Below are 24772 nucleotides of genomic sequence, written 5' to 3'. Positions count from 1 at the left end.
TCATTGGTTTTGTTTTCCCTATTTTCACAAACACACCTGAGATGTGTTTGTGTTCCAGTCTGTCTTAGGTGTCAGTAATTAGTCAGGGCTACATCTGAACTCATGATCCTCATATATCAGCCTCCTGAGTACAAGTCCAATGATAGAAGAAGATGTTCCCCCAATACATTCTGTCCTGTCAACAGGTTTTAATAATGTTAATGTCCAAATGCTTAATAGAAGAGGATGTCAGAAGCAACAAATACTTCATGTGTGTATAAAAAAAATCTACCATATTGAAATAAGTCCAACTTCATTATTTTCTTGGATTGTAGGAATGTCCAATCAATGTAAAAAGGTACTCCTAGGTGAGGCTGAATAAGGCTTCTTACAGAGACCATATAATTTATTTAACTTGTATAATTCAGAGGTAGAAAATATCACAACTTCACACAAAAGGTCGCAGGCCTTTCTGACCTTGGAGACAGACATACAGACACAAATATAATTTACAGTTTCGGTTTTGAAATTATACGTAGGGCAGGTATAACAAAGTAAACTTAAAATAGACAAAGTAAACTTAAAACAAAGTAAACTTAAAACAAAGCGAACTTAAAATAGATAGAAAAGACCAATAAGCCAGATATCTTATCATCTCTCCCTCAACAGACATTTACAGAGAACACTCACTCTGACCATGAAATCCAGATTCCCATGGGGGAATAACTAAATTAGCCACACATAAACCCAAACCAAAGTCAACCTAGAGCAACATGCAAATGACAATAACAGAGTGCTCTGGTCAGTTTGGATTTACTCCTCACTCATGAAAAGATGTGCCTTGCCTGTAACCAGCCCCACTGTGCTCTTCCTTGGTAACCATACTTATCTGGCTCTAATGGTGAAAAAATCATCATATCTCTCAATTGTATTTCCAAAACTGCAAAAGATCATTTTCATCAAAATGTAAGAATTATGGCTGTCATACAGATTAAAAAATGAACCCATATCAAATAAAGTCATAGGCTGAAAGAGGTTATAATTATTTCTCAAAAAAAGTGAAATATGCATTCATAAGGATTAAGGAATAATGGAGTGAATTACAAATAAATACAAAATTGGGGGTTGTGGTGGGCAGTGAAGAAAAAGTCACCAATACAGATTTATAAACAGCAATCATCAATACTTTATGAAGAGTTCTAAAACATCTCAAAGACAATAAATAGGGTTCAAGCCTGATAATGACTCTGGGGGTCATAATGTATCTGGAGGGTACATTAGAGACAAGGCAAAGTTTTTCACTGTTTTCTGTAATGCGGTTTTTTAAAGTAGGTAGCCATTCCAGCTTTGATCTGGAAGTTTCAACCCCCATTGAGGCTTCGGTAACGGTCACGCCTACAAGGCGGGGCTGAGAGAGGAAGCTGAAGACCCGAGTTCCGGATGCAGGGGCTCTCTTGGTTCCTGGACCCTGGATGCTGGAGGTAGACTGAGCAGAGTTCTCCAGAGAACACCGCTGGACTGTGCCACACCTTTCCCAGACCCTGTAACCTATCCCTTCACTTGTGAGTTACCCCACAAAATAAACCTCCCTTTTAACTAAGTGGAGTGGCCTTAATAATTTCACCAATAGTTTTTCATTGTTCTAAACACACATTTTTAATCAAAATATCTAAATAAAATTTACCTTTCTCACCTTTGAGGCATATTCAGAACATAGCAATATTTATCACTTGATTTTGAATGCTTTATGATTTAAAATACAATTTTATAGAAGATGCTATATAAATTTTTTCAAATATGAAAGTCTTGAATAAGAGACTATTATTCTATAATTCCATACTGAGATGATATTCCTCCATCAGTCTTCAATTGGATCATTTAACCAAAAAAAGAAATATTAATAAGAGCTGCAGGAAGAATGGAAAATTATAAGTGGTATGCAGAAATAACAGATCAAGATATATACAAACCTGAGTGGAATATACTTTTAAAATATATTCTATTTACAGAATACGATCGATAAGCTGTATGACATTGTAGGATATACATAGAATCATGGTAGTTTGTTTAGTAAACTTCAAAACCAAACAGGATAAAACAAGCCAGATATGTTAGACAGGTAAGGTGTGATAGGCAAGCCAGGGTAAGAGCTAGGAGGAAGGGAGCAAAGGTTACACAGAGAACAGGTCACAGAATGAGAGAACCGATTGTCAAAAGCAGGAAAGGGAATTAAGATGGCTTCTGGAATTTGTATCTTGCCTAATTATTCCCTTAAAATCCATATGGGGAAAAAAATCTGCTGAAGGGCAAGAATGAAACAGAATTTCTGAAGGGAAGAACACAGAATCCAGAACCTAGAGGCAATTTGTCGTTGAGATTTTTCTTTTAAGGCAGCAAATACCCACACGAGGATTTCGTTAAAGGAAATTCAATTACGGAGGCGAGGGGGTGACTTATGGCTCCTCATTCACTCAGAGGCCAGGATGAAAGACTTCCAGGAATAAACTAAGTTTAAACAAACATGTGGGAGAGAAGATCTCCTGACTAGTGATGCTAACAATAGGATGTGGCATTTAAAAAGAAGTGTATTTATAAAATTAATAGGAAGTATTAGTACACAAATTGCTGAGTTGAAAAGTGCATCAGATTATAATATGAACATCTCTGTGATTTTAACACTTTCTCAACAGGCCTTCCATCCAGGACTTGGTATAGTTAGACTTCCTTCACTGTTACTCTACCAGGCTATCACAATCTTTATACATCACTTTGATTTGTTCTTTGATAAGTGTTCAATTAATTTGTAAGTTCAACATATCAAAATGTGAGTTAACCTTTGATTACAAAAAAATTATCCCAAGCAGTATAAATTATACTAATAATTTAATATATATAGTTATCTGAACCACTTTTAAAAACTGACAAAGTAGATTCATATTGCAACAAGCAAAATCTAAGATTTATAACTTATCAGTCTAAAGACAAACTCAGACATGTTAAAGTTCTCGTACACATTCAAGCACAGTTTAAAACCGTAACCACTTTTCTTATACAGTTCACATTTAAATCTTAAGCCTAACATCAAATTATCTTAGTTCTCTAATCTAAACCACAAGCAGATACATCAGACCCTCTAATTATTCAAAATGATTACAACAGAAACAATAATTACAGTTCCTAATACTTAGGTAATAATAATTACCAAACTTCATTACTTCACTAGTGATTGGGAGAGAGAGAAGAGAGAGAGAGAGAGAGAGAGAGAGAGAGAGAGAGAGAGAGAGAGAGAGAGCAAGAGAGAGCAAGAGAGAGAGAGAGAGGGAGGGAGGGAGGGAGGGAGGGAGGGAGAGAAAAGAGGGGGCCCATTTTAGGCAGGCTAAGTCAGACATACCATTAGAGCATAAGAGATGAACCATTACTTCCAGGTTCATCTGCAAAAGTCATAAACTAATCCATAGTGTCCTTCTGCATGCACTGTTTAGATTTTTGTTTTGCTTTGTTGTTTTTTTGAGACTGGGTTTCTCTGTGTAGCCCTGGCTGTCTTGGAACTCACTCTGTTGTACCAGGCTTTTATTGGAGGGCCACCAACAGCTTCCAAATCATGACACAGAGACTTCTTTCTAGTTATGAATGCTTGGCCTTACCTTAGCTCGTATTTTAATCTGTTTCTCTTCATCTATGTTTTGCCTCAGGGTTTTTAACCTTTTCTTTTCATATGTTCTACTCTGTGCCTGCTGGCTGGCGGCTGCAGCTCCTTCTCTTTTTCCCTTGTCTTCTCTTCTTCTTCTTCCTCTTATTCTTCTTTCTCCTCCTATTTATTCTCTCTGTCCACCAGCCCCACCTATCCCTATTCTGCCTGGCTATTGGCCATTCAGCTTTTTATTAGACCAATCAGGTGCCTTAGGCAGGCAAGGTGAAACAGCAACACATATTTTCATAATTAAACAGATGCAGCATCAACACCTTCACATAGTTAAAGTTATTTTCCACAGCATATAGAAATGTAACACATCTTTACATGGTTAAGTATTCCACACCACTGTGTAGACCCAGCCTGGCCTCTGCCTCCCAAGTGCTGGGATTAAAGGCGTGTGCCACCACCACCCAGGTGTACTGTTTACATTAATACCACATAACAAGTTTCTCCTGAAACCTACTATCTTAAAACAAATATCATTTGATGGTGAATTATGGTTCTTCAAGCCCGTCTGTGGCTTTAACTAAGGTGGTGTTGGATTCAGCAGGCCTCTGGGCCTGGCCTGTAACAGTGGGGTCCTGGTCCCTAGGACCCTAGTTTCAGAAGTTTCAGAAGACTGGGTTCAGGCAGAACCCCTCCTCCTTATGCTCTCTCCTGCAAGACACTCAGACTCCTTCAGTGACTGTTGCTCGGGTTTAGAGGCTAGACAGAAGGCTAGAAATGTCTCCAGAGTTCCAGAACATTCTTTCCTCTCTATGCTGCTGAACAAACTAGTCCAGCTTAGGCTCCAGGATTGAGTATGCGGACCTCACCTCTCAAACGATGGGCAGCAGCTACCTTTCACTCAGCACAGAGGGCTTCTGCTTTGCTGTGTGCTTCCGCTGGACTTCTATAATTCAGTTCCCCAGGAAAGCAGACACGGCTAGCAGCATTCAATTCTCACATTTTCCAAATTTTTTATGTAAATATTTTCAAAACTGAATTGCCTAACTCAGGAAAATAAGAAACACTCCCACCCACATTGAAGGCAATGTCTAGGTAATTATTTGAACTAATTTGCTTCTACTCCCTATGACTACCTTCCAACTGGCTTGAACAATGATTACACTTTACTTCCTGCTTGCCTCTCCAGTCCCAATTTCATATTTATAGCGTTGCATCACTAACTGGGAAGAGTACAGAGGTCACGAGGTCCCAGAATGTCAGCACCAAGGTTGTGGTAAGAAATCCAAGGGTGTGCAGGAGACTGAACTGCAGGCAGAGGGCTGTCAACCACTCTCCAAGCAACCAGCCCTTACTGGCAAGGGTGAGGGCTGTTTCAGCAGGAGGCATACGAAGTGGTAGCCTAAGTGCGGGTGTCTGCAGGGGAATGTACAAAACTGTGACTTGTGGAAAGCTGCGAGGGGGAAGGTTTGGGTGCCTCATCCAGGAGTGAGGAAGAATTGCCTCCAAAATGGGATTTAAATTGGCTTAACAACAACAACAAAGCCAGTGTACTATTATCTGCAATGTGAGCCTGTGGGCAAAGATCCCTGCTGCTCTCGACGGCAGCCTTACTAATATTTTGTAATTTTCTTATTGTCCTTGGGCGAAAAGTCTTCTACTCTGCAGACTATGGCAAACACTACAAACTTCTAAACTGCTACCATTATCTCTTTCATTATCTCTTTCTCAATCACTGACCCAGCTTCCTTCTTCACAGACATTCTCAATTTCCTGTCCACCTGTTCCCCAAAGTTCCTTGTGCTCAAATGTCTGCTTCCTCATTAGCACATGCTGTCTCTTTTTAGCTCAAGATCAATCCTTGCATCTAAGTTAATCTCCATAAGGAACTAAGCTAAGAATAACTGGGGAGGCGATCCGACTGCAGGAGAAGAGCCACCGTTCTGCTCTCTCCTCAGGTTGCACAAACCAGTCACCCTTTCAGGAGAGAAGTGAAGGAATACTTCCTTAGAGAGGTGCAAATTAAGACCCGAAAAAAGGAAGGGACTAGCCAAAGAAAGAGCAGAAGAAAGAGTGAATTAGGCAGAGAAAGACAAAAATCCCTGACATTGCAATAGTTGGGGTGTATGGAAAAAAGTAAAGACAACTATGGCCAGAGTGGAAATAGGAAACGATGATACTGCAATATAGATAAGCCTATAGATCATATAGCACTGTGAAAGGTATAGGTTTAATTCCAAACTATATGTCACGATGAGATTCATAAGTAGCCAGAATTTGGCAAAAGGGTAGAGTGGTTGAGGAAGTCTGGGGAAATAGGAACGAGCCTAAGGAAAACACAGATATTCATTTTTGACATATTGATTGAGAGATGGAGGCAGAGGATCAGGGCTTTAAGTCTAGTCAGGTCTGCAGGAGACCCTAGCTCAACAAAACAAAACAAGCCCCAAACTCTAATCAAAACAATGTCATATAATCTGTGGGGGTGCCTCAGTGGGTATATTAGATAAAATTCAACTTTTACATTAGGGAAAAGATTCAAAGTCAGCAATACATTAAGTTTTTTGTATGAACTCTATACAGAAAGTCCTCAGCTCAAACCATAACTCTGAGAATCATTAGCCCACAAACAGGAATCAGAGCACTGGTCATGAGTGAGGTGACTTCGGGAAAATGTCTAAGAGAGAGTCAGTCTGCAAGATATTACCAGTATTTCAAAAAGAGGAGAGAAGGTCTTGCCGAACAGTTTGAATGGTTAGTCAGGGGACTGAGGAGCCCAGAGAGCCCGGTGCTGAGGAAGACACTTGGAACAGTATCAGAAAGGAAAGGAAAGTGGTTGTTAGCTTAAGAACACCCGCCTGGGACACAGGCCTTGGGTTCAGTCACCAGCACTCTTCCCAAACAACAGATAAGTGCACGCTTACCTGCTTCATAAAGTGCCAACAAGCCGCACTAAATAGAGGCAGAGGGATATTGGCTGTACCTAGCAACGTGGGTAACAATGGTGACTGACACACAGTAACCTGAGAAGTGAGTACAGGAACAAGATCAGACTGAGTCAATAAATGAGTGAGAATTAAGTTGAAGAGGTTCAAGGAAATGGTGGTGGCCTGCTGTGGAATAATGCCCTTGCACACTGGTTTAATAAAGCACCGATTGGCCAGTAGCCAGGTAGGAAGTCTATGTGGAGAGAGCAGACAAGGAGAATTCTGGGAAGAGGAAGGCTGAGTCAGGAGACACTGCCAGCTGCTGCCCTGAGAAGCAAGATGTAAAGGTCCCGGTAAGCCCCGAGCCACGTGGCAAAGTATAGATTTATAAAAATGGGTTAATTTAAGATGTAAGAGCTAGCTAGCGAGAATCCTGAGCCATTAGGCCATACAGTTCATAACTATATAAGCCTCTGTGTGCTCATTTGGGTCTGAGTGGCTGCGAGACCACAGGGCCGCAGGAGCCGGGCAGGACCAGGAAATCTTCCGACTACAGTGGTAGAAAATGCCATAGTTGGGGATGAAGGGAAAATGACAACATGAGACAGGGAGGATGGAATATAACTGTTAAGATGGAGTCCTGTGGAGAATGGAGACAGATGCAGAACATGGGAGGGGTGAAGATCATCTCTTCACTGTATGGGAGGAAAGAAAGCTGGCACATGTTTACAAGTAAGTGGTAAGAGCAGGGCATTCCTGCCCAAAGAAGTCTGTTCTCCAGATGCGATGATATTATCAATTGAGAAGGAATGTATGAAATGACTGACCAACGTGGGAAACTACATTCACTTGTAGTTTAAAACATTAAAACGGTACTTCCACATACCAGTGATCGTCTCAGTCAAGGTGTGTGACTGGGAAAATACGTGAAACTTCTTACTTGTGCTCACATAGTTGTGCCCAAAGAGCACAACTATTATTCATAATAATTGCAGTAGTATTGTTATCAAATGACAGAAAACAACAATGTTTGCAATAAAGGAGTGGATACCATTTGGAAGGAAAAAATACATAATAAAATATCATGTATCTATGAAAAGAAACAAGTAAGCTTGCATGATGATAGAGACAGAATTCCTAGAGTAATTACCAAGTAAATAAAACAAAATATAAGAAAACTCAGTATTGTACAAGTTTCTGTTAATAGTACATAGAGAGGGGAGGTAAATATATCAATTTAAGGTCTTAAAGAAAACCAATGTTTCCTTATCTACTGGAGTTCAGAACTGAGAAATGAGTCAAAGAAATAAGGTAGAAGTCAAATTATAACTTTCATAAAGTTGATATATTAACACTTATACTTTTCTTGTGGGTAAATGGGATTCCTAACACTGAACCCCATAACTAACATATCCCCTCCCCCCAATTTTCAGTACAGTCCTGGACTCTTACAGAGCCAGCCATTAGAGGGATTATCAACAAACATGTGCTTTGTGTAAGCAGGCTTTTTACCAAGGAGAAAGGGTGAGTTGAGCATTCCTAGAATGTTCTTCTAAGACTTTCCAATCTGAGAAGCAGCAGCATCTCTTCAGACAGAATGCACATAGAAGCAAGGCTATGTGTGATGAAGGAGTCACTCTAACTACCGTCACAGAATCTAAACCCGAGAAGAAGATGACAGGGAGGAGAGAAGATTGTCAATAACCGAGAGTCAGTTCGAGGTTCTGCCAGTGCCCAGTGAACAAAGTGTGCCGATGGGGTGAGCACGTGAAAGAGCGGGGAGGGTGTGGCCAGTATTTCAGAAGCAATGCAAATTCAGACCCTGGTAAATCTGAGAAATGGAGCGTACAAAGCTGGGGTATAATGGGGAAAAAAACAAGGAATTGAGAAACCAGATGTAGAGTAGGTTATCCCACATGGATAGTTAAATCCTAAAGATGAGAAAGAGGAGAAAGAAGAAAAAAAAAAAAAGACTCAGAGCTAATCTTCAGTGTATGGAGGGGAGGAAGGCCATTATATATTAGTAATGGAAAAGGGGGGATGAGTTCTGGAGACCACAGAAGAGAGAAAACGATTTGAAGGCAATAATGCAGCATAAGAACTCTACTCCCTCTTAACCCTGAGGTATTCTGGGTGTGAGAGAGCAAACAGCGTCCATAGGGAAAGGCCATAAAAAGCAAGGATATCAGAGCTCAGACCAAGTCAAGAAACAGGCTGAGGTCACAGGGCAGTGTGCTGGCACAGAGTGAGGCATGTGGGACTGACCAGGAAGACCCAGAGGCTGGGAGAAGATAAGCAGAGGGCCAGGGCCAGATTCCTCAACAGGAGGAAAGCTTGTGCAGAGCAAGCAGGCGAAAGGGCCTGTGAGGTGTGATATTTCTGGTCTCTTAGAGAAAGGTGGTCTTGGTTCTAAACGTAAGCTGTCAGCTTTTTCAAGAGGTGTGAGCCTTAGGGCTAAGGGTGCATCTCAACATTCCCCACATGCTCACGCTGAGTTCCGTCTCCAGCACTGAAAAGCAAGGATGGGAAGTCTTAAGGTGTTCAGTGCCGAAATCTTCCCCCAGTTAACTGTGCCCCTCTCCACACCTCCTGCCGTATCTCAGCAGGACTGACTCTCTCTCCCGGGTCTGCAGAAGCCCGTGCAATCACTAGCATGGCCTCACCTAAGCTCACTCCTCAGCATGGCAGCTTGCCTGACATTTTCTACCCATGCCAATCCTCCCACCCCTCCTCACACGCCCTCGCGCCCGCTCCCTCTTGTGCGTCAGCCCTTCTCTCCTGGTTTTCAGAGCGACAACCCATCTTCTCCTGTACTAAAGCCCCATCTGACTGCCGCTTTGAACTGTTGCACACACAAGCATCCCGTCCCTGCAACTCTGCGTGCTCCTCTCCCGGATTGTGCTCTCAAGTCTTGGGCCAAAGGTTAGTCCTTGTCCATAATCCATCTGTCCATAATGCTTTGTATCAGAAAATGGTTTGTTGAGTGACTGTGTAATTCATCAAACAATACACACCTATATGTTTTGCACCACAGAGATGTCTCCCCATTTTCTTGCTAGTTACGTTCTTCTACCCTCAAGGAAGAGGGTCCCGGAATTCCCTCTCCTAGACATTCTTTCCTTCCGGGTCTCTCGCGTCCTTCTCCAGCTCCTTACTGACTGTTTCCGTCTCTGCTGTCACGTAATTCCGGGTTTTAATTTTCGTCTGCACACCACTGCCCCGACCTGGCAGCTTCCTGCGGACACTTCACGAGTTGTGCTCATCTCCACCAACACCTCCATTCTTCTCGTCCACCACCTCCGCTCTTCACAGAAACACACACCAAAACCTAAACAAAAAGCAAGCCCTTGAGAAAAAAGAAAATAACTTCCTAACATTCTATCATTTTGCAAGATTGTACAAATGCCAACACAAATTTTGGAAATTACTACTTGTTCAGACCCATTTAGCACATTAGGCAAAGGCTACCTTCTCAGGTTGTGACTTGTAGGCAATAATAAATGTTAATCTTCCAGTCACAAATGTGAAACCCAAATGGCTTACATGTTTAATGGTAGACCCTTGAGAATATGCTAACCAGTAAGTGGATTCTCATTCTGAAAATGCAGTCATTTTTAGCTCAGTTTCTGAGGCTCACAGATCCTATAAAGCCTAATAATGGGCCCAATTTAAAATCTGTTGAAAAAAATCAGAATTTAGTAAATATCATCTAAAGTTTCCCTTATTTATATTTTTAATTCCCTCAGTGAAAACAGACTATGTTAAAATGTATAATTGTTCAAAAACAATCCTATTCTATATACAGTTTAAAGGATCTTGTAAAAAGAATTTATTGCACAGTGAACTTGTCAAAAAACCGACAACACTGGGTTAGAAATTATGACAACAAAAGGCACTCAGTTTTCCCATCTGCAAAATGGAGTGATTAATATTAACCACTTATTCCGCAGCACAGAACAGTATTTGCAGCATTCTAATGGTGATGAATTTTCTGGGCCCCTCAGGGTCGTCTCTTCTTCAGGCTGTTGTTTCCCTCTTAGACTGAAGTAGACAGGATGCCTCGGCTGCTCCTTCAGCTCCTCTGTTTTCTGGGAAGGAACACCTGCCTGGAACGTACCTAAGGAGCTATTCTTTTGTTTTCGGATAATTAAAGTACTGCGGAGCTGATAGCTGACATCTGGATCCACTTTTAAAGCTTTCCCTGTGTTTTTCTAGCTCCTAGGAGACTCGTGAAGTATAATGCAGTAGATGGAAATGTGGCGATGTGCTTCATTTCGCCAGGGCAATTTTCCTCTTGCTTTGTTACTTCCCGCTGCCGTTTGTGAGAGGTCCACACTGCTGCCGGTCCTGAGAGGTCAGGGGAGCTGAGCTGAGCTCCAGAAATTTATTATGCTATATAATGCCTGATTTATTTTTATTCTGGCTTTGACTTGACTTGACAAACTCACCTGGGACTTTTGTGCAGAATCAATATCCAGGGATTAATTATTTTTTTGTTTTTAGACATTTTTAGACAATTTATTTTGGACATTTTTAGATTCATAGAGAACATTAAAGTTTAGGTGTCTCTGGCTCCTACTACCACCAGAGAAAAAAGAAACCTGGGAAACATTTTAATATTACATATAATTACTACTAGGACTTGTTTTCTTTCAATATATACCTTTGTTTCAAATTATAATTTCTTAGCCTGTTACACATAACAGAACCTATTTTGACTAAATGCACAGAAAAGAGGTTTATTTAAAAAATATAGGGAAACCCAGAGAATCACTGGGAATCCAGAGAAGGGTGATACAATAGGCTTAATCATTTTAATGCTAAAAAGTCTCCATAGACCCAGCCTAGTGAGCGTCACTGTCATGACTGATGCACCCACACTAAGTATGGCTGAGGCCACTCCCACTGTCCAGCAAAGCCACTGCTGCATTGGGAATTCTGCCCTATCAGGGAATTGCGTACAATGCAAACTGGATTTTTAGCAGTCTCCCTCCCTTAAGCTATTAACATCCAAATCACCTCTGCAGGTGAAGCTGAGGCCACAGATCTGCATCCTTGTTTAAGAGGCTGAAAGTATTTTTAGGGTTCTCCTTGAGGAAGCAACACATAGTGTGTCTCTTACATCCTCTTTTCGATGCTGGGATTAAACCCCTTGACAAAAGCAGTTTCTGGTCGACAGTGTTTAGTATTGGTCACAGTTAGAGGTACAGTCCTCCATGGTGGGGAGGCTGAGGCAGCTGCTCCACACTCAGCAAAGATGGAGTCACAAATACCTTCCTCCACTTACACAGTCCAGGGGCCAAGCCAGGAAATGGTACCACCCACAGTGGGCGGGGCTTTTCACCTCAACAAAGTCAATATGACCACCACCCCCCCAAGGCTCCCCCCACCCAACTTCGCACCCAGTTGTGTTAGATTCTATCAAGTTAACAATTAACCATCACATTATGTATGGTTTAAAAAAAAAATTCTAAACAAAGAAAAACACATTTTTTTTTTTCTTTTTTGGTTTTTCGAGACAGGGTTTCTCTGCAGTATTTTTGCGCCTTTCCTGGAGCTCACTTGGTAGCCCAGGCTGGCCTCGAACTCACAGAGATCCACCTGGCTCTGCCTCCCGAGTGCTGGGATTAAAGGCGTGTGCCACCACCGCCTTTTAAAACCCTAGATACTAGAAAAAGTTAAGATGTTCATAACAAGAAAGAATTGCTTTTCCTGAAGAGTATATATTAAACATTATTGCTTTACAGTTTTTGATAGTCACAAAACAGATACTGTAATGATTTTAATCATGAGAAAACTAAGTCCCAGGTCATTTTGTTGGTAAAACAGAGGACAAGATTCATATCCAGGCCATTTCCTTTCCTAATATTGCTAGTTTTGCAAGAACTCTAATTTCTATTTCCCCACCTCCAGTTCATGCAGAAGCATTAGGATTCCAAACAGTGCACTGGAGAGCGGTGTGGATGCATCAGCTCTGGGAGATGGAACAAGATATGTGTTATCTGTGAGAAAATTGAAATGCAGTTATAAAGCCAACTAAACAGGTCTGCTCTTCAGAATCTTGCTGTGATGCATCAACTGTTGTGGGATAGTTGTGCACTGTGTGAAGGTGTGTTGCTGAGATTGGCGTAGTAAAAAGCTGAAGGGCCAATAGCTAAGCAGGAGAGAAAAGTGGTTCTTGGGGGGTGGGAGAGAAGAGAAGAACTGGGGAGGATGCTAGGCGAGTGAGACACCAACAAGAGACAGAGGGAGTCGGACATAGAGAATGAAAGAAAGGCAAAAAGCCACAAGGCAAAACATAGCTTAATAGAAACAGGGTAATTTAAGTTATAAGAACTAGTTAGGAACAAGCCTAAGCTATAGGCCGAGCTTTCATAATTAATAGAAGTCTCTGTGTCATTATTTGGGAGCTGGCTGGTGGGACAGAGAAAGACTCATTACAATCAACACTAACCAATGTCAGCAGTAAAAACGGTTCTTCTCAGTGACTGCTCCACATTGGTTGGTGCATCGGTACATGTAAGAAGTCCTCAATTTAGTCCTCAAAAAATGTTGCAAGTTCGTAGGCTGTAGATGTAACTCACTGGTAACTTGCCTAGAAAACACAAAGCCCAGTACCATCACCACCACTAGCAGCAGAGAAGGGGGAGGAGGAGGAGGAGATAGAGGAGGAGGAAGAGATAGAGGAGGAGACAGAGGAGGAGGAGGGAGAAGAGGTAGAGGAGGAGAAGAAAGTTGTCATCACTTAGAACTTGTAATTGAAGCACCATAAACAATCTGAGAACAGGAAGGAAGCCACTTACTACATGGTGTGCCTAAGATGCATATCTTTTAACATAATTTCAAGAAAATTGCAAGCTCCATTGAGAAGCACATTTCTCAATCTTAGCATCAGAGTGCAATGGTTTCTCTTCTCTCCTGGCAGCATGCAAACCTCTGATAAAAAGTCAGAAGCGCCTGGATTTCCTTTGGCAGCAGAGGTTCTCTTGGCAAGACAGCTGCTGGTAAGAAGGAAGATGGGTCCTAGTGATTGATACAGGAGGTGGCCGTCTAGGTGCATTCCCAGCTACAGAGAATTTGAAATCTTGAAGATATGCTTTATGTTGTCATCAAATTACACATTGAATTCATAAATCTGGTGTTGAAAGAACTTGTTGGAAATGTTTCACTTTGTTTTGCGGAGGGGGCAGAGGGAGGAAATGACAAGATTTCCTTGTATTTCCAAGGATTACCTTAAACTCACTATGTAGCCCAGGCTGGACTTGAACTCAATCACCCTGCCTCCAGCTCCTGAGGGCTAGGATTACAGGCCTGCAGCACTCTGCCGAGAAGGGTACTTATAGACCTACATTTAATATTCAGAATTTCTCCATATGGTAAGTAAGGAACATTACTGGTGTTATTATGATTTATTTTTACAAATATAAACTTCTGATTAGGTAAGAAAATTGTACAAATAGCAGAATTTAGTGCAATATCAATTTAAAAATTACATTGCATATATATAAGAAGCTATATGAAAAGAAAGCAGAAATAATTACATGGCATACTATAGTCATATTTACTGAACTAATAAAAACAATAGCCATTTATATTAGGATTTTCCAAAGAAACTAATAGGATATACATGTATGTGTATATATGAAAATACATACATATATACATACATATAGAGAGGAGAAAGAGGGGGCTGAAATTATAAATAATTGCTCACACAATCATGCAAGCCAAGACATCTCAAGCTCGGTGTTTGGCCATGTGTGAGGTAAAGAAGATCTGGAAGTCCCAGTCATGCCTGAAGGACTGAAAGTCGGGACAACTAACTCCAGGTCTGAAGGCGTGAGACCAGTGAGCTAGTTCAAACACAGACAGAGAGAACACATTCTCCTTTCCTGGCTTTTTCTACTTAGCACTTCAAAAGACTGGATGAAACCCACCTACAGTGGGAAGAGCAATCTGTTCCTCTCAATACAAAGGACAAACTTATCCAGAAACAACCTCAGACACGTTCCAAAGGATGCTTCACCATCCGCCCTGTGGCCCAGTCAACTTAACACCTCCAAGTTGGTCTATGTTTCACTAGGTCATACGAATGTAAGGGGACATATAAAGTGTTCTTCCAGTTCACATGTGGAAGAATATAGAACAGATTAAATGACCTTCCATGGGAGCAAGCAAATACAGACGGTGTTAATGGAACTGACTTGGAAGTACATGAAGGATGTAAGATATGATGCCTGGTGTTGCTTTAAAATTCCAAAAATTGGAAAAAAAAAACTCAAAAAGAAGACAAAAGGAACAGATGGAACAAGTGACGCCAACGTGGCAGTCACCCACTAGCTTGTAAGCTATTAGTAAGGCAGTGGCTATGTCTCTGAAACTGCAACACTCAGCAAAATTTTGGGTGTAAATATTATATGATCAACATTTTTCTTTTTAAATAAAAGCCAGGTCCCATGTGGTGTATCTATTGAGGAGAGGAGAGTCTGGATAAACAAATACATAGAACCAAAAACAGAAAGCACAGGATGCACCCCTAAAGAATGCCAGGGCTCCTTATTTTGTTGTTATTCTAAGGAAAGAATGCTTCATCCCAGTTTTAGGATATAATGGGGGCCCACAATGGAGAAAAAGTTCAAGAAAAACAGGGCAATTGAGAAGACTAACAAGTGGAATTTCAATACCTAAAGACGCCCCAGGTTGGAGGACTGCTTCAGGCTCCAATACTGATCGCATGAAATGGCGTGTAATGGAAGACTAGAGAGCAGCCCCACTGAGCATACAGTAGAGCATGGGAAAAAGCTGAAAACGCAAGCTGGGCATTAAATGCTGGTTACAGAGACAGATCTCATTTAGAAGGAACTGCAGTATGACGAAAGGCAATCATTAGGAGAAGAGTGTTTCAACAATAGTACCAGTCCAGGTAAGAAAGAACAAGGTCACTTTTCATCTTTCATAGTCAGGAGCATGTAGACATGCAAGCAGACTGGGTTCAAATACTGGCTCTGTTAGTTATTAGTAAGATGATCTTGAACATGTGATTTAACCTTGCTAAGTCTACACTTCCTCATTTATTAAATTTATATAATGAGATTTTTCAGTGTTCAAATAAATGAGTGACTTATTTCAGCTGCAAGGAATAAATACCCAACTCAAATTAGCAGAAATAAATACATTGTTACAAGACTACTGACTAGGTCAGTGGGACAAAACAGAGACACAGGCCCCCACCAATGTAGTGACTGATCTTCGGTAAAGGCACAGGACAGTACAAGGGAACAAAATCCACCTTTTTCACACATGGTTGAGCATCTAGACTAACTAGCTGTGCAGTCACGTGAGCAAATGTCGACACGGGACATACAAATTTCAGAAACATGAACTCAGAATTTATCATAGGCTTAACTCTGAAATGCAAAATAATAAAATTCTTGGAAGATACTAGGAAAAAACAAATCTGTAAAACCTTTGGCTTGGCGATGCCCTTTCGGTAGGTACAATACCCAAAGATGATGCATGGAAGCAAAAAAAAAAAAACAGACTGGGAGTTGGGTTAGAACTTCCCACTTTGCAAAAGATGCTAATGGAGTTCAAGGAGCTGCAACCGGGAGAAGCTTCAGCTGCAAGATACTTTCAGCTCAAGGACTGGCATCCAAAAGGATTAAGAACTCTTCAATTGCAACAAGAGAACAGACAACTCAATTTAAAAATGGGCAAAACATACACAAGAACTGTATTAGGACGTGGGCTACAAGGCACTTGTGTCAGCCCTTGGCCACAGACACGGCTACATTCTGCCTGTGTCCCTAGAACGGAGTGAAGCTCACCTGAAAAGTGATGGACTCGGGTGTAAAGATGGCTCAGCGAGTAAAAGCACTTGTTGTACAAGGTTGGCAACATGAGTTCCATCCCTGTGATGTATGAAGAGAACAACTCCTAGAAGCCGTCACACGTCAACATGGCACGTGTGCACTGTGCCTACATATATAACACACGCGCACACACAATTTGTAAAGTAATGTACTCATGTTTTGGTAGAGAAAATTTCGGAACAGGACAGCATTCAGGTGGTATCATGGCTACGAATCACAGCTCTTATGCAGGTTTACAGTGAGAAGAGATATGAAACTGCAGCGTGAGGAAGACAGGAGCATGGTTAGTTTAAGATCACAGACAACGTGGGGTCAAAAGCATCTCTAACTGTTAAGGAGATTGGCAGTATCAGACAGAACCCCTCCGCTCTGCACTACGACAGTGGGAAAGATGCTGTGGGGGTCCTGGAATCCAAGTCCCTGTTCAGGGTAACATCTGTGGTGCCAGCTCCCACCCTTTAAAGGGTTCCATTGAGGAGAGAAGAAACTTTTAGAAAGATAGCAAAGAGGAGACAGACAGAATTCGGGAGGATCTGGATCAAAATCCACTGGCCCCTTCTGTCTCTTCAAAAGGGCTTTTTATAACAATGCCAAGGGCCAGGGCAAAAGACCTCCCCCTTGCTAGATCAAAGCATACTGCACAGGCAAGTGCAGAGCCTTCCAAACACCTGGTCAAATCAGCCCCTTATGCAGCCCTGCTGGGTAAAGCAAACTCAGATTCTCAGACCCTGAGTAAGGTCTCACTAGGAAACCTCTGTGGGTCTCTCCAGTCGGCCCCACCTATCTAAGGCTCCAATTTAGAAAAACACAAGCGCCTTTGAAAGGAGACACTACACTGAGGACGCTGCTGAAGGGGTTCCTTGCTCGACAATAACTCCCCAGAGACATGTTTTCCCAGGTCATCCTAGAAGGCACAGAGAGGCTGATGGAGCTGTGGCTCAAGGGAGTCAGGCAACATTTCCAGCTGGCAGAACCCAGCAGTGTTGGCCATGTTTTGCAGACAAGAATGATAAAGAATGAGAGGGTAAAGGGCCTGCACAAAGGTTCCAGAAAGCCAGCGAGGGCATGCAGTATGTGTCAGGGGTGGATTCCCTGCAAGGAGACCCTAAGAGCACACTGCATAAAGTCAGGAAGATGAAGCCTACGCAGGCTGTAGACCCCAGGATATTTGCAACACTAGGAACATGAATGTCTGTTGAGGAAAACTGCATGTACAGTATGGAGCTAGACTAAGAGAGCTTACGTATACTGTGGGCGGCAGAGCTGGAGGGCGGGATTTCACAAGGCTGCTCGCGGGGGCCCAGATGATTCCATTACAAGCCGCAGATGTCAGAAATGGAACTGAAGAGTGTGGCACTTGCCCGCTAGGTACCAGACTTGCTTTGATCTGGTATTTCTTTGCTATGCCTCCGTTGTTCCCTCTCGGAATGAGGATGTTTATGTTGTGCCAATGTATATTGGGGTGTGTCGCCTTTAAAATAGGGAGCACTGAGATTGCCTTGAGTCTCAGACGAGACTCTGGTCTTTTGGACAGAGCTGAGCTTGTTCACAATGCAGACTTTTGAAGTTGTAATGAATGCATTCTATATTATTGGAGAGCTGAACACCACAGGGGGACCAGGGCTACAATGCTTCTGTTTGATCATGGAACATCTACATTTGTTCCTGTGTTGGAACACTGGGTTCCTGACTGGTAGAGCTGTTTTGAAAGTTTGTGGAAGCTTTAGGAGGTGGATGGAGCCTGGGTGGAAGAAGTGGGTTATTCCTGGGGGGCCCTGGGGTTTTACAGGCTGGCCCCTCCTCCTGTGCATTTCTTCTTGACTGTGGATGTAGTGTAACCAGCTGGATCATACTCCTGCTTCTAGGCCTGGAGGAACCGTATTCCTCAAACTGTGAGCCACAATCCATCTTTCTGTCCGTGAGCTGCCTCTGTCTGATGTCCTGTCATTACTACACATGGAAAAGCTGTTTACTATTTTGAAAAACTACCGAATGTTCATCAAAAGCAGTTGCATCATTCTTAGTAGCAATGCAGGAGCCTCCTAATTTTCCCCCTGCACTGTCAACACTTGTTAGTAGATGTTGTTTATAAACTGTAGCCCTACCAGTACATGGGAAGTGAAACTTGTGACGGTCTGGATTTACATTTCCCTGATGACTAGTGTTGTTGAGCCACCTGTTAACATGACTCCCGTCCATTGGTCCGTCTTCTCTAAGATGTCTATGTAGAACTTTTGCTTATTTTTAAAACTGCTTTATCTTCATTATTGAGTGCCAGAAATTTCTAATGCATTTTTGATATATTTATTATTAAGTATGTTATTTCCCAACACTATATTTTCGATTATTCTGGGGATTGTCTTTTTCACATTTAACTAATACCCTTTGAAATAAGTTGTTTTATTTAGCTAAAATTCAATTAGTCTACTTTTCTTTTTGACTCTTTTTCATTTCATATTATTTAAAAAATGTTGGCTATCTGGGCTCAGTAACTTACACTTTCCTACGGTGAGCATTAGTCCAGAAAGCTTGGTGGCTTCTAGAAACTTCTAGATCCAACACCATTGCTTGTTCCCTCAGTCAAGGGCACAGGTAGCGGAAAGCACAAACCAAAGCTCCCTCTCCAAAAACCTGTCTGTCACTCTTTTGCTGTAGTTTTTTGAGACTGGAGTCCTAAGAGGGTGGGCTGGCCTCTAACTCTGGCCAGCATCCTTTTGTCAGACTAGGCAGGGCTGGACTCCAGCAGGAACTGCATCCTGCCATCCTGGGTCTTCACAGCAGGCATCTCAGCCTCATGGGAACTTGGGCTATGAGGAGTCACCAGGCTCCCGAGAAGATGTGCTACCCTAACCCTCACCATTATGACTGTAGAAACCACTTTGGCGAACACAGCATTACTGTTTTGAAATGGAAAATTGTGAGTCTTGCAACTTTTTTTGTCTTCCCCAAGAAGGATGTATATTTTGAATCCCTGGCCTTTAATGTGCATCTCAGGACCAGCAAAATAAGGCAGATGGGATTTTAATGTGGGTAGCACTGAATTAACAGATCGATTTTGAAAGAAGTAGCAGATTTAACAATATAACATCTTCTGATCCACAGACACTGGATTTATTTCTATTTATTTATGTTTTCTTTAATTTTTAAACAGCTTTATGGCTTTTAGTATGCACATTCTATATTTCTTTCATTAAATGTACTCATAAATGTATTTTTACTAGAGTAAATGAAATTTTTATTACTTTATTTTTGGATTTTCCATTACCAATGAACTGAAAAACACTTGATTGTTAAATATTGATTTTGTAACATTGCTCAACTCATTTATTACTTTCAGTGGGTTCCTTAGGATTTTTCCATATACAGTATCAAGGCATCTGCACAGATTTATGTCTTCAATCTGGATGCCTTTTTCTTTGTTTAATTGCTCTGGTTAAACTTCTAACATGATACTGATTAGAAGCTTCAAGAGTAGGCATTTCATCTTGTTCTATTCTTAGAGTGAAAATATTCAATCTTTTAACCATTAAGTATTACATTAGTTGTAGGTATTTCATAAGGACTTTTATTACGTTGAAGAAATTCTCTTCTATTCCTAGTTTGCTGAATGGTTTACATCATGAAAGTATGCTATATTTTGCCAATAATTTTGTGTGTATCTATTAAGATGTCTATGGTATTTTTAGTTTTATGATATTCATATGGCAGAGAATATTGATTTTCAGATGTGAAACCAATCTTAAATTCCTGGACTGAATCTCAGGAATTGAGGAAGCAATCTCTTTGTTGTATCTTCTTGAGACAGGGGCTTACTATTTAGCAAGGCTGGTCTCAAACTCATAATCCTCCTGCTTCAGCCTCCTGGGCACTGGAACTATAGGTGTATACCATCATACCCAGCTAGAAGTCCAATTGGTTATGATGCATAACTCTCTTTACAAATTGTTGGATTTCACCTGATGATAATATTTTGTTGACAATTAACTTGTTTTGAATTGATTATATTTTTCTTACATTTTGACAGTGAGTAATAGATAATGTATACAAATACTGTTAGTTAACCATTGCATGCAGGAGGTTTCGATGAGTACTCATCTATATAATCTTGATATGCATGATTTATAATTTAGAAAAGTGTATGTTCAAGTCATACTATAGGAAAGCAAAGTGTAAAATGTGTCATTTTAGCTAGCAAAACTTCCTGAAATAAGCTTTAAATCTCTAAATGGACTCATTCTGTATCTTTATTTCATCTAGAGTGTTTGGGGCAAAATTATATGTTAGAGTGGCATATCTCATTTAATTTCTGGTCTTCTCAGGGTCTAGTTTCAGCATGGAGGCTTGTTAGTATACACACATCCACTCCCTATTAACACATACACATACCGCCACTGTCGCCACTACCAATTCAAAACAAAGAATAATTGAAAATAATTAAGTATTTGGTAGAATATCAACTGGGATTCAATTTAAATCCCATGGAAGAACTTGAAATCTTTACCTTCTGCAAGTTTTCCTTCTCTGTCTCTTAGAGGAAGCTACATTTAAAGACCTTGTCTCTTTTTCCATCCCCTGGTCTTACATATTCATTTAGCAGAGAGGTTGAATATTTGTAGCCTACCGGCCAAATCTTGCCTGTGCATACATTTAATTTGACACAAAATAAGTCTGATTAAATATTAATGTTTGTAGGTTAGCAAATGATAATCATCTGTGTTTCTGAATTCTCCAGATAAGGACTTGAAATGTCAGCAGACCACTGCCTTCATCTCTTAGCTGCCTCACAACAAAGAGTGACTTCCTCTTTCAACTGTGGCACATCCCTTCAGTCCTCCCAGTCGTTACCACTTACTGCTGTGTTAGAAATGGCCAGTTTTCCTACTAAGAACGACACACAGCTTCTGTTGGTATCTGGGTTCATGTTCCCACTGGTGGCCTTACAAGTCTTTCTCAGACTCCTTCTAAAAGTTTAAACTTTCTTCTATTATATTGAGTGGCAGAAAAAAACATTCTGGGGACTCACTAGTAAACCTTTTGAGAACTGAGAAGTGGCCAGACACGGGCTGTAGCAGTTTGCACACCACAAACAATGAAATGTCCACAAGTAGTTGGGAAAAGGGAAAACTCACTCAACTGGGTATAGCAACTTTGTCCTTCCAAGACCTCTTATTGGGACTAAAAGTCTAGTTCTGAGAGAGCTCTGAGAGGCAAGAAGGTAGAGTCCACTTAGATGGATGGTTGTAGGAAAAGTCAGAGGGTAGCATCCCTATTTTGTGGAAGAAGACGGAGGAAATGAGAGAAGCCACCACAGTAGTAACAGGGAGACACACAGGCGGGAGCTTTAAGTCTGTGACACAGCACATAAGCAACACCCATACCTCTAGCGACGGAGGGAGGGAGAGCGGCTGCCTTCCCAGGAGGCGTCTGCTGCAGGTGAGGCTGCACAAATGTGCGTGACCAGGCGGCTCGCGTGCTGCCCACTTCAGCTCGTGTCTGTGCTCGCCGGCTCTTCTTTTCTATCTCCCAAAGGTCTCAATTATCTTAGAGCTAAGAGTCTTCGTCCCTTCGACACGTGACAATTTCATTCGTCGGTCAACCTGGAAAACCAAACCGTAAGAATCAAAAGCTCCGTCAGCAAGGCACGTCTGTCCGTCTGTCCGTGAACTTGCAGAGTGCATCTTAACAGTCCTCTGCCTAGGGAGAGCAACATGGGATTTGCAGAACTACAGTGAAGACTGGCTTCCTTGGTGGGATCACACCATTATTGTACAATTAACCTCTATTTCTTCTTAACTAGCTATTTTTAGAAAGCAATCGATCTACTTTGTAATAGGAATTGGATAATTTTTGTCTTGGTTTCTATCTTTGTTACTTTTCTATTGCCGTGATTTAGAGAAAAAAAAAATGACCAAGGCAACTTATAAAAGGAAGTATTTAATTTGGAGCTCGTGGTTCCAGAGGGTTAGAGTCCATGACCATCATGGCAGGGAGCATGGCAGCAGGCAGGCATGGTGCTAGTGTGTGGTGATATTTTATTTGTGCTGAAATATGGTGATATTTCATTTGTATGTTAAGAAAGTTTGCCTGGAGATGAGATGTCATAGCCAGCCATAAACAGAAGTCACACGGTGGTGGCACAGGACCTTAATCCAATCACATGGCAGGCAGAGTCTCTGTGTGTTCAAGGACACAGCCAAGTATAGTGACACATACCTTTAATCCCAGTACCAACCATAGAGACCTGGAGGTCTGTATAGACAGGCAGTGATGAGGAAGTGATGTGGCTGGGCTAAGAGCCAATGAGAAGGCAGAACAGCAAGGCAATAAAGGCGCAGGTTAGACAGGAAGAGGCTCTCTTGGGAAGCTATGGTGAGGTGGTGAGCTAAGGTTAGTTGGTGGCTATCACTCTGATTTCTATGGCTTTCACGTCTGTATTTGGCTCTGTGTTTCTTATTTAACAAGACTGTTTAGAAATTCATCTACACTAGTGTTGTAGCAGAGAACTTATATCATGATCCATAAGCAAGGAGCAGAGAACAAACAGAGAATGTTGTGGGCTTCAGAAACCTCACCCCACCCCCAGTGACACACCTCCTCCAAGTCCACATGTCACGATCCTTCCCAAACAGTTCCACCAAATAGGGACTATGTGTTCAAATATGAATCTATGAGGGTCATTCTCATTGAGAACACCTCAGTTTCATTTATCATGTCCGATGGAGTCCAATAGTTTCTATCAAAGTAGACTGGCAAACTATACCTCCCTGAAGCCACTAAGAAAATGGTGGCTAGTGAAATTCACTAAGGCACTCCTGTTTTATTAGTTGCTAACGTGTTCCGACTACAAACACAAGAACTTGTAAAGGGTAGAAAGGGCTGGGAGGTGACTTAGTTGGCATGGTGCCCCACTTCTTTCCTCAAAGCATGAGGACCTGAGTTAGATCTCCATCATCCACAAAATGCAGAGAACCCCACAGCCCATGTGTGCGGTCCCAGAGCTGGGAAGGCATACAGGCAGATCCTCAGGGCTCCCTGGCTAGCCCAGGGTAGCCTACTCCAAGAGCTCCAGCTTCCATGAGATGCCGCCAAACAGTAAGTCAATAAATAAAAACACTAACAAGATGGAGGGGGGAATGTACTGTTGACACCAGAAGCTGCTCTCACCTCCAAGGAGAACTGAATATGAGCGTGCTGACGTTTTACAATACCAAGACAGAAAATCTTCTATAAATTAAGACATTTCAAATACATTGGTGGACACATCAGGTGGAAGATCTCTGCTACAGACCCCAGATGTGACCTGATAAAATTCTTAGCTTCTGGGCTGGGAGAAGCTAGTGCCTTGCTAAGTTAATACATTCCAATGGTTTCATCTGATATTCACCAGGATGCTGGCTATTCAGGCACACAGGTGGGCTAGGAAAGGCTATTAATTAAAAGGGCTAAAGGCTGCTCAAGATAAATTATAATTTGGCTCTGGGCTTCCAACATTATAATGTCTCCCCAATCACTCAAGTTCTAATCAGCTAATCACTCTTGCAGAAACTTCAATTTAAGTTCCGACTTCTTTCCAGGAATCGCCCTCGCCACACCCGAAGTCCACAGCGGCAAACACATGTGCATGTCTGCAGTGTGTACGCACACACAACGATAAAATAACAGACTCGTTTTTCCCATCTTTAGCATAAATTTGGCTCAGTCCTATTCCTACATAATTACATATAAGAAGTTCTTGTTCTCATGCTTTTCCTATACGTTGTTGTTGTTGTTGTTTGATACAGGGTTTCTCTGTGTTGTTTTCGTGCCTGCCCTGGATCTTGCTCTGTAGACCAGGCTGGCCTCGAACTCACAGAGATCCACCTGCCTCTGCCTCTGCCTCCCCAGTGCTGGGATTAAAGGCGTGCGCCACCACCGCCCGGACTTTCTGTATACTTTTTCAAAGTGGTTTCAAATACCTAAACAGAAAATCCTCCTTGGCTGTCAACACCCACTACAGTAAATGTGCAGGGGGGGAAAATTGGGCGTTCCTCCATCCTCCTCCCTGAGCCATGTGCCCTGCTCCCTCTACCAACTAGAAATGCAGAAGCCGCCTTGATGTGGAACCACAGATCCCCTGCTTGGGAACTTCAGGAGGAAGGAGATTCCAGAATTACTCTATGTCGTCCCTGAGCAGCTAAACCTCACCGTGAGGAAGATGAACCTACCCCCACTTCCAAACCGGAGCCGATGGCACGGCGACCCTGAGCCCAAACTGCCGCACCCCGCCGCCCGCTCCAGACACGAAGCTCTGCAGACCTCGGTTCGAACTTCCCGGCCAGAACCGAGTCCACGAACCGCCAACGTCCTTCCGCGGG

At 42.0% G+C, this 24772-nt stretch overlaps 1 long non-coding RNA gene across 3 annotated transcripts; it reads right to left on the bottom strand.

Moving 5' to 3' along the window:
* Positions 1-364: 364 nt before the first annotated feature.
* On the bottom strand, positions 365-24730 carry LOC121822104 (uncharacterized). 3 transcript variants are annotated; one of them, XR_013044153.1, is made up of 5 exons: positions 24623-24729; positions 21797-22015; positions 13350-13544; positions 13001-13141; positions 365-9874 (listed from the first exon to the last, which is right to left on the bottom strand). It is a non-coding gene; the product is annotated as an uncharacterized LOC121822104 (long non-coding RNA). The 3 variants fall into 3 exon arrangements; XR_013044154.1 differs by lacking the exon at positions 13350-13544; XR_006063126.2 differs by lacking the exons at positions 13001-13141; positions 13350-13544 and having other exon boundaries at positions 24623-24730.
* Positions 24731-24772: the final 42 nt, after the last annotated feature.

Source organism: Peromyscus maniculatus, chromosome 13 (genome assembly GCF_049852395.1).
Source record: "Peromyscus maniculatus bairdii isolate BWxNUB_F1_BW_parent chromosome 13, HU_Pman_BW_mat_3.1, whole genome shotgun sequence".
Taxonomy (NCBI): domain Eukaryota; kingdom Metazoa; phylum Chordata; class Mammalia; order Rodentia; family Cricetidae; genus Peromyscus; species Peromyscus maniculatus.
This window is presented reverse-complemented; position numbering and strand designations above follow the sequence as displayed.